The sequence below is a fragment of the Xenopus laevis genome, chromosome 9_10S, assembly GCF_017654675.1.
Source record: "Xenopus laevis strain J_2021 chromosome 9_10S, Xenopus_laevis_v10.1, whole genome shotgun sequence".
Lineage (NCBI taxonomy): Eukaryota > Metazoa > Chordata > Amphibia > Anura > Pipidae > Xenopus > Xenopus laevis.
In genome coordinates, this window is record NC_054388.1 from 62,193,673 (window position 1) to 62,210,712 (window position 17,040).

Consider the following 17,040-nt stretch of genomic DNA (forward strand, 5'->3'; position numbering starts at 1 on the left):
GGCATGAGAAGGAAGGGGAGAAGTAACAGTGTGGGCAGAGGCATTTACAGACATGAGTAATGACAGTGTGGACATGGGAAGGCAGGGAGAAACCATAGTGAATCTTTGGGGTGATGAAGGTAGGAACTAGGGAGCAGTGAGTGTAGCTGTGGGTGGGAAGGAAAGTAAAGTGCTGACAGGAAGAAGTAGAGAAGGAATGAGTAGGGGCAAGATAACTTTCTGTGGAGATATTTCTCATTAGTGCACAGTTTCCCCTCCACTTATTGGACAGAGGAGAAAACTATTTATGTGAATGTCTCATTATTAAATGAAAATTAATTTTCCCTTATGGAATTGAACATCCTCCCATACCTGTGTTGCCGCCAGGCTGCTGTGCTGCTAGAAGAGGTTGGAGGACCCTGAGCACCAAAGAAACTGCAATCAGATTGACAGAAGAAACCAAAGGATCTGCGGGTGGGTGTATTCATCGTGCCAGAATCAAGGTGTCTGTGGATTAAGAAGCTGCTTCCCAAGACTGTACTGGCGAGCCCGTTACTGTGGAATGGCAGAGGGGAAGGGACATGTCCTGGCAGAGCTCTAGTTACAACTCTTCTACCTCGTAACCTTCTTGCTTACTCCCTGCTGCTCACCTTAATCATCTGCCTGACTGCAACCTGAGGTAAGCGCAGCCGGAAGGCACAGTTTAACTCATTGCTGACCTGAAGGGTGCTACTGGCCAGGGGATGGGACTTTTAGTTCAATATCATCATTTTTAGGGTACATGGAAGTCTCCCATGAGTAGATGTGCCCCTCCAGCACGTCACACCTGCTATGCACTACTGCATGGTGTGGTATGACTGTTTTGCAAAAACACTTGCTTTCCTCTTCTGCTGCAATAACTGGTGCATTTTTGGCTCCCTCCAGCATTTCCCAAATGGGTGGTAGCCATCAGGGAGGTTGTTCAAGTGATACTTAGTCAACTAGTACGAGCGCTGTGTGGCATAAGACTAACCAAAAAATCTTCAACTTAAGTAGCAACAGCGAGCAATATTTGTTTTTTGTGTTTTTAGTTGCCCTTTAACCCCATCCCAGCCATGGGGCTCACATTTCTGGCTACTTGCTTCCCGTTTGCTGTCCCCCTGACAGTGCAGTGGTTAGCCTATGATTACCAGTCAATTGATTGTGTTACTTTGCCTGGAGGTAACAATTTCTGTGCCTGATCCTAGCAGGGAGCTGGTCACATTCCCTAAATTCCTCGGCGGTGGTCAGCAATGCTAACTGGTTATGTCATTGTTTTTATTATACAGTCAAAAGTCTCCCTTAAGTTTCCAGTCCTGAATTTGCCTGCTAGAAAGTTAATGTTTTGTCATTCTACTTCTCAACCCTCTTAGGGCTAGTCCACACAAGGAGATTCGGGGAGATTTTGTCGCCTGGCGACTAATCGCCTCGTCTTTTGAGCGACTATCTCCCCGAACTGCCTCTGCGTTTTTCCCCATAGGTTACAATGCAAAGTCGCCTGCGCTAATGCACACGCGGCGATGCGTTTTCAATAGTCGCCCAAAGTTGCCTCACATTGTAGCCTATGGGGAAAAACACCAAGGGAGTTCGGGGAGATAGTTGCTCACAAGACGAGGCGATTAGTCGCCAGGCGACAAAATCTCCCCGAATCTCCTCGTGTGGCCTTACCCTTAATGTTCTGTACTAATTGGTTCTATCAATTTTTATAGCCACAGCACATGAAAGAAAATACCATTCTAAGCAACTTTTTGATTTGCTTTAACATTTTCAGTGATTTTACATAGTTGTAAATGTAATTGCTGTTGAGAGCAGTGTCTATTTAACTGTAAACTCTGCATCCCTGGTTCTGACTTTTAGAACAATATAGCAGAAGCCAGCTGATGAACGGACTGCAAGAATCTGAATTGAATAACAGAATACAAATAACCTGAAAACCATTGGGAATTCCATTCCATTAACCTCTTGTTTCAAATAACTTCAGATGCCTTGTTTGCACTTAGGCTCAATGCTGCTGACTGGTGAAACATGTGGCAACCATATTGTGTTATGTATGTATATATAATGTACTGGAGCACTCTATACTTAAAAATCAAAAGCCTGGCTGCTGATAGAAACAAATGTAGAAATAATTATAGCACTTGTCAGGTCTTGAGAAATAAAACATCTTTTTTTTTTTTTACTTATTTCAACAAACAGTTTGTTTTGTTTTTCAAGACCTGATGATTGCTATACTTTGATGAGAAGTCCTGTAACCATATACTGGTAGGAGACCACAGGTAATATATGTCACGGAACTGCAAGGTTGATTGTTTCTGTGTAGTTGTAAATATGCGACAATGTTGAGTCATACAGTTATATTGTTTAATTGTGGGTGGGAGTGGCTGTGTGTCACGCTGTCTGTCAGGCTTCAGGCTAACATTATTATTGATGATGACCTGGTGTTTTCTGACTGACTGCAGGCTAGTATAGTTGAGCTAGTCAGTCCCTGTGGCCCTGGGGACTGTTTGTCTTTTTTAAATGATATTCACATATTTCTGTATGTTATTATAAGAACTTGTATAACTAGCAGTGAACGGGTCCCACGACAAAATCATGTTAGGGCTCCTTGAACTCCTGGAATAAGACATTTGTCATAACTATGTATTGAAATATCTCATCAGTCATTGTCCCCCAGCAGTCATAGTTTCTGCTTGCTCTATAGTTATGTCCTATAGTTATGAGCCCAAGTTTTGATTTATGCTGCATATAAAACTCAGATTTTTGACATGGAACATCTTTTATCATCTTTTATTTAAATCAGCTAGGTAAATGTACATTTTCATAGTTGGGCTGATAAAACCCATTAAAGCAGGACAGATTAATATAATGTATTAACTGGGCTTGTTATACCAAGTTTTTAGCTGTGTTGCTTAACATGATTCTGAGTGTACAGTCTGCAGATAAGAACATTCCTGTGCAAAATAAAATGAAATGAAATGTAATATACAACCGGGCATGCCAATACCTCATATTATACGTCCTTATAAGAAGTACCTTGTACAGGCCAAAATGCCTCTTATTACATTTCCACCTAGGTATTACACATTGCCTTCTTTGTGCCCAGATTATTATGGAATGTCCCTCTTGCCTTAGGTTGTTCCATCTCAGATATGGGAGCACTTTGGCTCACTACTGGTTCTTTATGTGTTTGCCAAGCTTTTTCCTTAATCTACTACATGGGACATTTATTATTTGCTTTTAGTCTCCAATGGGCTTATCATAAATAGGAGCAATACAGATGTGTTCAGAATAATGTGTTTAAAAAATGAAGCTCAAAATCCTTTCTTTTAGTTCCTTACATGCAAATGCATGAGCTGGAGAGAGTGCAGAGACGTGCAACTAAATTGGTTAGAGGGATGGAAGACTTAAATTATGAGGGTAGACTGTCAAGGTTGGGGTTGTTTTCTCTGGAAAAAAGGCGCTTGCGAGGGGACATGATTACACTTTACAAGTACATTAGAGGACATTATAGACAAAAAGCAGGGGACCTTTTTACCCATAAAGAGGATCACCGTACCAGAGGCCACCCCTTTAGACTAAAAGAAAAGAACTTTCATTTGAAGCAATGTAGGGGGTTCTTCACAGTCAGGACAGTGAGGTTGTGGAATGCACTGCCGGGTGATGTTGTGATGGCTGATTCAGTTAATGCCTTTAAGAGTGGCTTGGATGACATAATATCAAAGGCTATTGTGATACTAAGCTCTATAGTTAGTATAGGTATGGGTAGATAGAATTTAATTAAAAGTAGGGAGGGGTGTGTGTATGGATGCTGGGTTTTCATTTGGAGGGGTTGAACTTACATAGTTAAATAGTTAAATTGGGTTGAAAAAAGACAAAGTCCATCAAGTTCAACCCCTCCAAATTGCTTCAAATTAAAGTTCTTTTCTTCTAGTCTAAAGGGGTTGCCTCTGGTACGGTGATCCACTTTATGGGTAAAAAGGTCCCCTGCCATTTGTCTATAATGTCCTCTAATGTACTTGTAAAGTGTAATCATGTCCCCTCGCAAGTGCCTTTTTTCCAGAGAAAACAACCCCAACCTTGACAGTCTACCCTCATAATTTAAGTCTTCCGTCCCTCTAACCAATTTAGTTGCACGTCTCTGCACTCTCTCCAGCTCATTTATATCCCTCTTAAGGACTGGAGTCCAAAACTGCACTGCATACTCCAGATGAGGCCTTACCAGGGACCTATAAAGAGGCATAATTATGTTTTCATCCCTTGAGTTAATGCCCTTTTTTATGCAAGACAGAACTTTATTTGCTTTAGTAGCCACAGAATGACACTGCCCAGAATTAGACAACGTGTTATCTACAAAGATCCCTAGATCCTTCTCATTTAAGGAATCTCCCAACACACTGCCATTTAGTGTATAACTTGCATTTATATTATTTTTGCCAAAGTGCATAACCTTGCATTTATCAACATTAAACCTCATTTTCCAGTTTGCTGCCCAGTTTTCCAATTTAGACAAATCACTCTGCAAAGTGGCAGCATCCTGCATGGAACCTATAGTTCTGCACAATTTAGTATCATCTGCAAAAATAGAAACAGTACTTTCAATGCCCACCTCCTGGTCATTAATAAACAAGTTGAAAAGCAAGGGACCTAGTACAGAGCCCTGCGGTACTCCACTAACGACACTGGTCCAATTAGAAAATGTTCCATTTACCACCACTCTTTGTAGTCTATCTTTTAGCCAGTTCTCTATCCAAGTACAAACACTATGTTCCAGGCCAAAATTCCTTAATTTAACCAGTAACCTTTTGTGTGGCACTGTATCAAATGCTTGATGGACTTTGTCTTTTTTTCAACCCAATTTAACTATGTAAGTATGTAACTATGTAACTATGCATTGGGAACACTGCACATTCTCTTCTAAATCAAAACATGAAGAAAAATGTATCAAATTTGTGTTATTCCTTTACAGAAAGTTAAGAAAAGGGAATATTAGGCTGTTCAAAAAAAAATAGTAGTGTCTGTATTCCTCTTTACAAACGCAAACATTCACTGTATAAACTGAAATTTTTTTCAAGTTTTTGCTTTCCTTTGAATCACTTAACTAATATTTAGTTGTTGTGTTCTCAGAGCATTGTTTGAGAACTGCTGCACATCTGTGTTGCATGGATTTGACCAACTTCAGGCATCTGTTGCATTCCACAATTATTCTGCATTTCTTGATTTTGCCTCAGAAACAACATTTTTAATGTCACCCAACAAGTTTTTTAATGGATTAAGGTCCAGGGATTGGGCCACTCAATAACGTCAATCTTTTTGAACTGGAACCAAGATGTTGCTCATTTACTGGTGTGTTTGGGGTCATTGTCTTGTTGAAACACCCATTTCAAGGGCATTTCCTCTTCAGCATAAGGCAACATGACAGCTTCAAGTATTTTGTAGTATTGAAACTGATCCATTAACCCTGGTATGTGATAAATAGGCCCAAATCCATAGTATGAGAAACATTCCCATATCATGATACTTGTGCCAGCATGTTTCACGGTCTTCACTCTGTACTGTGGCTTGAATTCAGTGTTTGGGGGTCATCTGACAAACGGTCTGGAACCCCTAGACCCAAAAAGAACAATCTTGCTTTCATCAGTCCACAAAATATTGTGCCATTTCTCTTAAGGCCAGTCAATGTGTTCTTTGGCAAACTGCAACCTCTTCAGCACGTCTTTTTTTTTTACAACAATGTGGGCTTCTTGCCGATAGCTTGGCTTCTCATAGGCGTCTTCTAATTTTAACAGTATCACAGGTAACTTTAGACCTTCTTTGATCCTCCTGGAACTGATCATTGGCCAAGTATTTACCATTTTGGCTATTCTTCTATCCATTCGAATAGTAGTTTTACCAATTTCTTCCACATCTTTCAGGTTTTGCTTGCCATTTTAAAGCATTTGAGATCATTTTAGCTGATCAGCCAATCATTTTCTCTGCTTCTTTATATGTTTCCTCCTCTCCATACAACTTTTTAATAAAAGTACGTTGTCTGGAATGGCCCATTTTCAGCAAGAAATGCAATATAACCAGCATGCACAACATTTGCCTTAATTGACAACTGTTTTTTCACAGAATGAATGACCTCACTATATGAAATCCACACTGCTATTATTTGGAACAAGCTATTGTTATTTGAAACATTACTATTATTTGAAACACACCTCAATTAATGGGCTTGTTGGTTTTCTATTCAGATGTTTACTTTGTAAAGTAATGAACTGATCAAGGTATGTTTCACACTAAGTTGTGTCAATAATTTATTAGGGATAGATGTTTTTCAGTGATGATTTTGTTTTTGGCAATTGAGTTAAGATGTTCACTAGTGTCCAAACGGAAGCACACATATAGCATAGCGGATCTTTGTTCCCATGTTTCCCAGTTTGGTTCTGTCAAATGAATGTTTGGAGGAATGTCTGTTAATGTAAAGAAGATGAAAGAAGCGAAAATGATGCACAGTTACAACATGCGGTGTACCCAAAGTACTTCCAAAATACCTACAAAATCAAATGTTTCAAGGGCTTCCCTCTTCATCAGTGATATAGTAATACCTAGAGGGCGGGAAGACCTTGAAATGTTTGATTTTTTTACCCTTCAAAATAAACATCTGGAGGTACTTTTGAAGGTAAACCACATTAAGTTGTAAGTGTGCATGCTTTTTGCTTCTTTCTTCTGGATTTGATTCATGGTGAGTCAAGTGACTGAAACAGGGTTGCACTGACTGAAAATACCTCAAAAAGGTTCTATCTAACATGCGTCTTTTTAATCCTATTCATTTGATATATGTAGAGGAGATGGCTCTTTTCTTAGGACAGTGACAAACCAATACCACCTTTTCATACCCGCTGTCATAGGGTGAAAGACATCCCTTATACAAAAGGTGCTTTTTGTCACTCACTAACAATGTGAAGTAAATGTACTATATGTGTCTTGTTATTTGAAAGTGTTTAGCAATTGTAGTCACTAGCACATGTCCTATGTGCCTTCAGGGGTAAGAATTGTGCTGCAGAACAGACTAAAGACCTGTCTGGATAATGTTTTGCAATCTTTTTAAGACACAGCAGGATTATTATTTTTTTGTTGGTGAAGAAGGCAGACACATGTAACGGCACAATTATTAGCTTAAAGAATTGTGTATATGGCTTGTAAATAAAGACATATACCCATGGCCATTTGTACTTACATTTGCCATGGAATACATTTTTATGCATTACGCCACATAACAACATAAGTATTTAAGGTGTGCACTCACAGGTTCATACTTTTTTTCAATTGCTTTCCATTTTTTATTGTTTTCCCAAAATTGAAGTTTAAAGTTTAATGTTCCTGTCTCTAGTGTTTCAGTCTGGCAAATCAGTGATCCAGAAGCATTCTGAGCTGTTACAATTTGCTACATTTAGTTGATACAATTAGTTGATACATTTCTCAGCAGTATCTGTGGAATATCAGCAACTATTGTATCAATTCTAACAGCTGCCATTAATGAAAATCTGGGATTCTACTCAGCAGGGACAATCATAACTAATGTATCAACTAAATTATCAATTTAGAACAGTATAACTGTTTTAAATTGATACATTTAGTTGATACATTTGTTATGGTTGTCCCTGTTGAGCAGAATCGATACATCGATACTGACACGTTCCTATAAAAATCATAGTTACTTGTTCATATCTAGGAGGTGCTGCGCGCCTAATAATTTCAACTAAAGCCGCCCCAGCCGCGCAAACCTTTGTAAAGCCGACGCTCTAACACAGCTAACACAGCTTCAGTGACGCTGGGCTGGGGGCGCAGCTATCCTTCCATAGGCTGCAGTACTGTTTCTTTGTGTAATTAACCTATGGAAGGATTATGCGGCCCCCAGCCCAGCATCACTGAAACAACACAGAAAATTATTTAGCAGTGTCGGAGTGTCGGCTTAACGATGGTTTGTGAGGCTTCGGGCGGCTTTGGGGAGCTTTTAGAGGACAATTCGGGGTGCAGAATCTCCTAGATATGGACACGTTCCTATGATTTATATAGAAACATGTCGGTATCGCGATAAAAAGCCGGTGACCCGCTCCCGCAGCTGCTTTAAGGTGAAAAATTAGACTTTACACTTCAATATTAGAAAAACAGTTACACATAAAAAATAGAAAGTATTTGGAATAAGTATTTGGTGAACAATCTGAAACCAACTGAACTGAAAAAAGTATTTGATGGTGAACAAAACCTTTAAGCTGGGTTGACTAAAGTCCTTCAAGTTAAACCCCTCCATGTGCACATATACAAAAACTCACAATGACCTATTGATACACTCTCCTATATAAACTATTTAAACCAATATCTGTGTTAATTGTAGATTATAGTATCACAGTAACCTTTAATGTTTTGCTTGTCCAATAATCTAAGCCACTTTTACAGAGTGTTGCCATTCCATGTGTGCATTCTGAGAGAAGCAGATTCGCTCCCCTATGCACCTCAGTAAAACTGCACTACAAGTACAACTTCCACCTCTACTTGGCTAAATGAAGCAGAGTCAGTCGGGGATTGGGCCAAAAATGTGAAAGCAGACTAGTGATGTGTGGATATCGGGCCAGCCTGGACATCACTAAAGCAGACATTTTCAGGCTGATCCCTGCTGGGCTCTGCTTCTTTATATGTTTGCCACATGGACAATGTATTAGAATGACTGGGGGATTGGCAGCTATGCTCTCAATCTCAGCAAAGCACACCCGCTCTAGGTGTAGGAAATGAAGTCAATTAACAAGAGAGCTGAGAGAAACGAAGAGCAAACGAAGAGGCAGAACTTGCTGCTAGGTGCTCTTTATTGCACACATTTTGCCACCATGTAGGGCCAGGTTGGATCCGACTTGGCAGAAGGCATATTAGTGTTGGCTTTAGACAAACTTTTGTCGACCCACTCATATATAATAAACAGATACTTTTCTATATTATGGCAGGAGGTGGAGATAAAATTGCAAATGATCGTCTGGATGTGATTGTGCAAGTGATTTGGATTGGCTGCTTCATTAAAAAAAAATATCACAAGCATCTACTTTCCTTGTGTCATGTATTTGTCTGGCCCAAAGCTATAACGAGTGGCCGTAACCACAAAGCTAAGGGGGTTATTTATTTAAGTCTGAATGCTAAAAACTCCAAAAAAATTATGTTTTTTTACTATAAAATTGTGAAAAAAACCTAAAATATTTCAAGATTTATACCCAGAGGCTGCAAAAATTCTGAATCTGAAAATACTCCATCTTCAACCTGCCAAGGTCCCGTAGAAGTCAATGGCAGAGATCCTATTTGCAATTTGAAGATATTATTGTCTGCAATGGGTTTCATACGATAATCCAAACATTTTGGGTTTTTCTGCCAAATTTTCTCGTGGTTTTTTTTATTGACAAATAAGGGTAAATCGTGAATTCTAGTTTGGTTAGAACTTCTTTATTTAAAAAATCAGAAAATTTCAGATTTTGATAAATAATTCAATATTGTTATTTGCTTTTTAAGGTCTCTGGCCCACATGACACTTTTTGTTGTATCACTTCAGTTTGATGGAAGTCAGAAAAAACACAGTGAGCTCTTGATCTGAGGTTGGTGTGAGGCTTTGACCTTCAGTGTTTTGATATCTCCCATTAAACCACTTCATCATTAAAAATCATAGGACCGTTGTTTTGGCGATTTGAGTACCCCTGCATAGGGGCGCCACTTGGAAATCTAGCCTTATCAGTAGTCTGAATAAGCACATTAGAGAACTGCAATAAACAGGCACAATTAAAGGTGGCCATACATGGAGAGATCCGCTCATTTGGCGATGTCGCCAAACGAGCAGATCTCCCTCCGATATGCCCACCTTGAGGTCGGCAATATCGGGCTGATCCGATCGTGGGCCCTAGGGCCCAACGATCGGATCCTAGCGAACCCGAACGAGCGGTCGGATCGCGGGACCGCATCAACGACGGGGTTTTTAGTCCCATCCGATCGAGACACGGGCCATTAAGCTGCCAACTCGGTCTGTCGGCAGCTTTTATCGGCCCGTGTATGGCCACCTTAAGTTTGCAAATAAAAGTTAAATCATAAAAACCTTGTAATGAGTATGCACTGGAAAGTTGCATAGAATTATATTTTCTTTCATAGGCTAAATTTTTATTCTTTGATAGTGGAAGGAATAATCATAGAGACAGTCAGTATTGGTGACATATCAAACCTTAATATGCTTTAGGAGTCACGTGTGTTTGGGTTCTGTTCATTGTTGCCAAATGGCTTCTTTAGCATTTCCCATGATCCTCAGCTGTTCTGTGATACCAGCAGTTGTATCTTGGCACTATTCAGAAATACCTGTGAAAATAATTCAGATTTAGAAGTACACCTGGAGAGGCGCAGATAGTCTGAACAGCTAATATCAGTGAGGACGTGTTAGGGCAACTCTGCGGGTAATTTTGTCTGTACGAGTTATCTGACTAAGAAAACATGACTGAGCTGCAAATTACTAAAGAATTTGCTGTGTTGTAGTAATATAGTTGCCCTTTGTCACCGGCTGTGTGCAGTCTTCGGCGACTGTGACAGTGGCAGGCACACTATTCATGAGTCACACAGAGATGGGTAAATGAGGTTTGGGCTAATGTGTGGTTGGCTAGCAACATGTACCTGCAAGAGAAATGTCTCCCTGTACAGTGAGGCTTATAAATGTAAGTCTTTCAGCTATAAAACAACAACCCCCCCCCCACAGAAAAGGTGCCACAATTTCCATTTTTATCATAGATAGCATATGTATGAATTCATAGAGAAGCACAAAGAGAGTGTGTTATCTTAATTTCTGCTTGCTGCTTGGGAGCCGGGAGGCTGTTCTGCAATGCAGTTGTGGATTTTTTCTTTTAAAAAAAATAGTCACAAATACTGCTGAATTAAAGGTTTGGGTTATAGCTGAGTAATTAAACATGATCCATATACCCTTCTCCTCCCCTTGGAGTGCCCAAAAGGTACATCGGGATCTACCAGTAGACCTTTAGCTGGTGATCAGTAGATCTCAACACACTGTTAACAAAAGGCTTGTGTAATTCACCCCCTGTTCCATGCTTTTCGTTCAGATATTTATTCTGTTTTGTTATGTTTACATAAGATATGAAAACCTGTTGTATGGGCACTCCTGTCCTACCCGATGGGGTAGAAGAGGGTTTAACCCTCCCCAGCTGGATTTAGCTGCATGTGTCCCAAGGTGGGGGTTTATATGACTGCTACATCAAAGGGCTGCCCTATGCATTGTCCTATATAAAAAATATGAACCTACACATATATGCATATAGAATTGAAAAAGCTCCAAAGTGGTCATGGCTGCCTACATCATCCTCCATCTTGGGCCTCATTTTTTTTTCTAGCAACTTACAAGTAATAGCTAAGAAAGTCTACTACTGACTACCCTCTCCTATATTTCTCTGGTACTGACTGTTGCTGGTGTCACTGTGACATTAGTAACAAACAGTTACAATTCCTGGAGCTCTGCAATAATAAACAGTAAAAAAAAAACAAAGCGGTACCACTAAGAATCTATATTAAACTGCCCTTTAAATTAATGAAACTAAATATTGTGGTTCTGATCCTTAGGGGGAGCTGGGGGAAACAAAACACATGAAAATCTGTTTTTCCCAAATGTGATCCAAAGCTGCTTTCCTACTGCATTAGTCAATGTTAAAAATTGTAAATGCCTCTGCCTTGAGCTTCTCCAAACCATTTTAAAATAACTTTGCTATGAGCGTATGTAATGTGTTTGCTACACACCCAGGTTTGTGCTCGAAAGGAGCACTGTCGCCAGACTCTGCGGGTAGGAAATGGAAAAGGAATTTGGCAGCCTGGCATGAATATATATGTAATTATTAGTAAATTGCAGTGTATTTTATAAATACATTTTCCAGCTACCGACCCACTGGAAACTGTTATTATGGCCACCCAAGTCACATTCTATAGTAAAACATAAGGTCGTCCTGAGTTGTGATCCTCCTTTCCTTTTAGGACACTGTCCAAATTCCTTGTGTTTATAATTGGAGCCTAGCTGTAAATGACTTTGGAACAGACAAGCAGTAGGCTGATTGAGTTCTTGAGTATGTGAAGTGTCTGACAGGCTCCCAGCTTTTCTGTAAGAGTCAGGCACAGTTTGGATTAGGAATGTATTGCTAAAAATGACCAATGCAGAAGCAGACATGGACATAATCCAGTTAAGAGGCAGCCAGATGTATTTATTGGAGTATTTTCATATGAGTTAGGAGCCAGTAGAGATATTTTAGTAATCAGGGAAAACTACATAAAGTTGCCTTCTCCAAAATGACAGATGCCCCTCATCCATTTAAGACTGAATAAATCCTCATGCTGGAGTTCTGTTTATATTTAATTTAGATATACTGTATATAGTGTACGGCTTAGCAAAATTCAATGCAGTCTGCAACAGATCTCAAACCATGTAGGTTAAGAATTTGTCTCTTTTAAATGTGGGAGCATGGGAGGTAGCGACCCCTATACACATTGCTTGCACTCCATGGGGGTACTTAGCTGGAAAATCAGTGACTCTTGTAGCAGCATACCCCCTAGTTCAGCATAAGCGTTAATGAATAAGACCTTTGCTGATTGTGTTAATTAATGATCGTATTGATTATTTGTTATTTCTTAAGCAAATGGCATCATGGCAAAAAGAAAGTAACGCTAGCCAGTCCTCCCCTACAGTATATTAAAGTTTTAACTACTATAGTAGTATTTTAAGACAATGTTCAGTTTGCTTTTGTTGTTTTTTATTCATTATTAGCATTTTTTTGTTCTACAGCTCCCCAGCATGGACTTTCAGTAGTTGTCTGGTTGCTAGGGCATAGCATAGCAATCATTTGCTGAACCCTATATGCCAAAGACTTGTAATTGATACAGCTGGTTGTTAAATAGATGTGAATGATTTGAATCTATCACATTCTGTATGAAAATTGTATTGTTATTTTTTACTTTCTGTTGTGAGTTGCTGCTATTCTTTTTCATTTGCATAAACCACTGACAGAACTTGTCACAGTCCAAAATGATATGTTTGTTGCGGCTGCTCATGTAATGTAAAGCTGGCCATAGATGCAAAGATCCAATCGTTCGAATTCTCGAACGATCGGACTTCGCCATCTCCCGACCTGCCACTAACTATTCAGATCAAATAAAGTACAAAAGAACAGATCAGCCGATGTTCTGCCCCTACAGCAATTGTACGAAAGTTATGTCCGACAAAAGCTGGTGACAGTCTCCCACTGAAAATCGTCAGATCAGCAATACATGCAGAGATATTATCGGCAGCTGACAGAAATCTTTTAACCTGTCCAATCGACCAAACGACCGATCTCCGCTGGATGAAAAATGTCGGGACTCTCCACACACAGTCCGAAAATCGTATGAATCGAGGATTCGTACAATCGGATCTTTGTGTCTATGGCCAGCTTTAGGCTTCTGAGCCTGTTTAAAGGTCGGCTAAACATATTTTTCATCCTTTGGCCATCATAAGAAATAACAGTTTGCTTTCAGACAAGAGAAGCCTTTGGTGCCAGTGAAATAAACCATGTTAGCAGTAGTACATATTAATGGACATTCCAGCTAGTTCATTTTTACCCCCTCCCATTCATGTTTCTATCCCCAGCATTCTATAAATAAAAGTCTAGTGAGTGTATACATCGCTATTGTAGAATGTGTGTTCGCTTGGGACCAGCATGGTGGGGCAGGAGTGTTTATTTAAATTAAGCTTTTTAATACAAACACCTCAGTACTGCTTTCCTCAGAAGAGAGTATATATGTATATTGCACATAGGCTTTATACTATGTTTAAAGAGGTTATTCTTTCCCATCATAATTTTAGTATGAAATAGAGAGTGCTGTTCTGAGACCATTTGCATTTGGTTTTCTTTTTTTTTATATTATTTGTGTTTCCAGTTTGCAATTTCAGTAATCTGCTTGTTAGGGTCCAAATTACCAACCATGCATTGATTTGAATAAGAAACTGTAATAAGAATAGGAGAGGGCCTAGATAGAAGATAAGTAATTAAAAATTAGCAATAACAGTAAATTTGTAGCCTTAAAGGACAAGGAAAGTCTAAAATAGAATAAGGCTAGAAATGCTGTATTTTGTATACTAAACATAAACATGAACTTACTGCACCACAAGCCTAATCAAACAAATGATTTATGCTTTCAAAGTTGGCCACAGGTGGTCACCATCTTGTAACTTTGTTATACATCTTTGCCTGACCCTGACCCTGCACATGCTCAGTGTGGTCTGGGCTGCTTAGGGATCGTCATAAACAAAGCTGCTTGCATTCTGCATGGCTGGTAAGTAAGGTGGGGGCTCCCCCTGCTGTTCATAAGTATGATTGTTTCCCTGCTCAGCAGTTAGGGACCGTCTGACAATTCCTATCCACAGCAGTAAATGAAGGGAGAATTTCACTGCATACAGTCAGGTTTCTTATAAAAACGGTACACATTTTTTAATTAAAGTATATTGGAGATAGGTTTCTTTTTCATTAAAGAAAGTAAAAATGGGATTTTATTTTTTTGCCTTTCCTTGTCCTTTAAAGAACTTTTATTTTTAGATTGGGTCAGTGATCTTCATTGGAAAGTATCAGCAGAAGAAGGCAAATAACTAAAAAAAAACTATAAAAATAAATGTCAATTGAAAAGTTGCTTAAAATGGTGCTTAAAAAGTGGTCAGCCACCTCTTTATACATTCTCAGAGTCTTGGTTCGTGTACAGTATGAAATGCTGAGTCTCCTGCATGCATTTATGGCCTAGAAATTTTTTTTTAACTAGACAATGATATATTTAGTCATTGCTGTTTACACAGTCTACATACTGGAGAGATGAGTCCTTGATTGCCCTTGATTCAATTTTGCTTAATAATTTATTGATATATTATTCATAGAAAGTATAAAGTATATCATAAATATGCTGGTATTGGATGGCAATTTACACAACCTTGCAACAGTAACCGTTCTGTCTGATTAATGTCCTGCTGACTTATTACAATTACACACACAATTGTACAATTATTATTGTATATGTGACAATACTGTTATGAATAACAGAACTGTATAATTACTAGAGCATTTCCCAGGTGACAATGATTCCTGGATGGTTATAATTGCAGTACCTGCCATAACTCTAGTACAGGTATGGGACCTGTTATCCAGAATGCTCGGGACCTAGGGTTTTTTGGATAACAAATCTTTCTGTAATTTGGATCTTCATACCTTAAGTCTATTAGAAAATCATGTAAACATAAAACAACCCTAATAGGCTGGTTTTGCTTCCAATAAGCATTAATTATATCTTAGTTAGGATCAAGTCCAATGTACTGTTTTATTATTAAAGAGAAAAACGAAATCATTTTAAAAAATTTGGATAAAATGTGGTCTATGGGAGATGCCCATTCCGTAATTCAAAGCTTTCTGGATAACGGGTTTCCGGATAACATATCCCATACCTGTTCTCAATTTGAGTGCTTTCCGAAAGACAATTGTCAGTATTGCCAGGGCTGGGTTTCCTGCGAGTCACCCCGAGGCCTCAGGGTCCTAGCGCCCACCAGCCAGGCTGACATCCCCGCCACGAGTGTGAGTATGCGCCATTGAGCAGGGGAACTCAGAGTTCCCAATGTAGATTAGAATGCGACGGGGCCCTCTCCACAAATCCAGGTCTGAGTATTGCTTATGGAAAGGTATTTTCTTATGTTTTGTAGTCCATGAAATGATTTAATTATAAAATAAATATGTGTTGTATAGTGAAGGTGGTGCTTCTGGACACTTTGTTATGCATACCTAGAAGAATGTGAGCCAGACTGTCACTAGCCATGGTCAGATTAGGAAATGCCATTTTGCTGTGCTGCCTGATATTCAGCTGGCCTTGCCATTTACTGCTGCACACATTGCCTGCTGGTATTTCCTGAGTGAAAACTGGCTCTCACAGCCTGTAAATACGTCACTTTTCCAGTTATCTCTATTATCCAGTAATATTTATAACCAGGATATTTTGTTTTCTGCAAAGTACATTTGTATCAACTTGATGCAAGGGCAAAGGAAGGATAATGTTACTTGGCTTCTTCTAAACAAGTAGAACTGGAATTCATTCCTACATGGTACAGAAAAATAACCTCACAGCATACGAGTTTTAGATTAGAGTTTTTTATCATGATTGAAAGTACCCAGTTGCCCAGGGTTTATATCAAATGGGATTATTTCCCAGTGGCAGGCAAACCGTAAGAGAGCTCATCGATATCCCTTGCCTTTTTTATTCGCTTGTGATTGGGTTTGGGTGGCTCTTGACTGCAATACTGATCCAATCAGTACAGGGTTGTTTGTGAATCTTGGACCAGTACATGTGCTGGAATGATAAGGGCCACAAAATTGTACCTCTACACAGTGTATATAGTCGTATGTGGATCATCCTGACAATTTTTGTACTATGGCGATTGGTTGTTTAGTCGATTGGACTGGTTAAAAGATTTCTGTTTGCTAATGATAATATTTCTGCATGTATTGCCTGACAATATCAATGGGTGACTGTCACTAGAATTTGCCAGACATAACTTTTATGTGATTACTGTCATGGCCGCATAGTCTGATTTGTTCTTTTACTACTTTATTTAATCTGAATGGTCAGTGGCTAGTCTGAAGATTGGGACGTCCAATCATGTGTTGGATACAAGGGGTGAGATCTGCATGGCCAGCGTTAGGGTTCATACAAAAGTGAGAGATACTTCCAGGTAGTGCTGGGTCAAGTCGCCCGGCTTCCTAGGCAACAGAGCCGACTACGTTGCCCCCACTGTTAGCGCAGAAGAGAGCAATCGGGGAGGAGCAGCTAGTGCACATGCGTGGAAGCTTGAGAGTGCATGCAACGAAAGGGTGCAAAAGCTGTGGAAGTGCGAGTGCATTTGGAAAAACAGCAGCACTTTGGAAGAACGGCAGAAACATTGGGCGCAATGGTCTGAATTAGGGGAAGGCATCAGAAGAAGTACGTGCCTGGCGC

At 39.5% G+C, this 17,040-nt stretch overlaps 1 protein-coding gene across 2 annotated transcripts in view; it reads left to right on the forward strand.

The window, feature by feature from the left end:
- The first annotated feature begins 526 nt into the window (after window positions 1–526).
- Window positions 527–17,040, forward strand: part of LOC108702965 (protein TANC1) — a 131,608-nt gene continuing 115,094 nt past the window's right edge. For both annotated transcript variants that reach the window (XM_018238793.2, XM_018238794.2), the window contains exon 1: window positions 527–658. The gene's annotated coding sequence lies outside the window, so the exon portion shown is untranslated. The remainder of the gene's footprint in view (window positions 659–17,040) is intronic.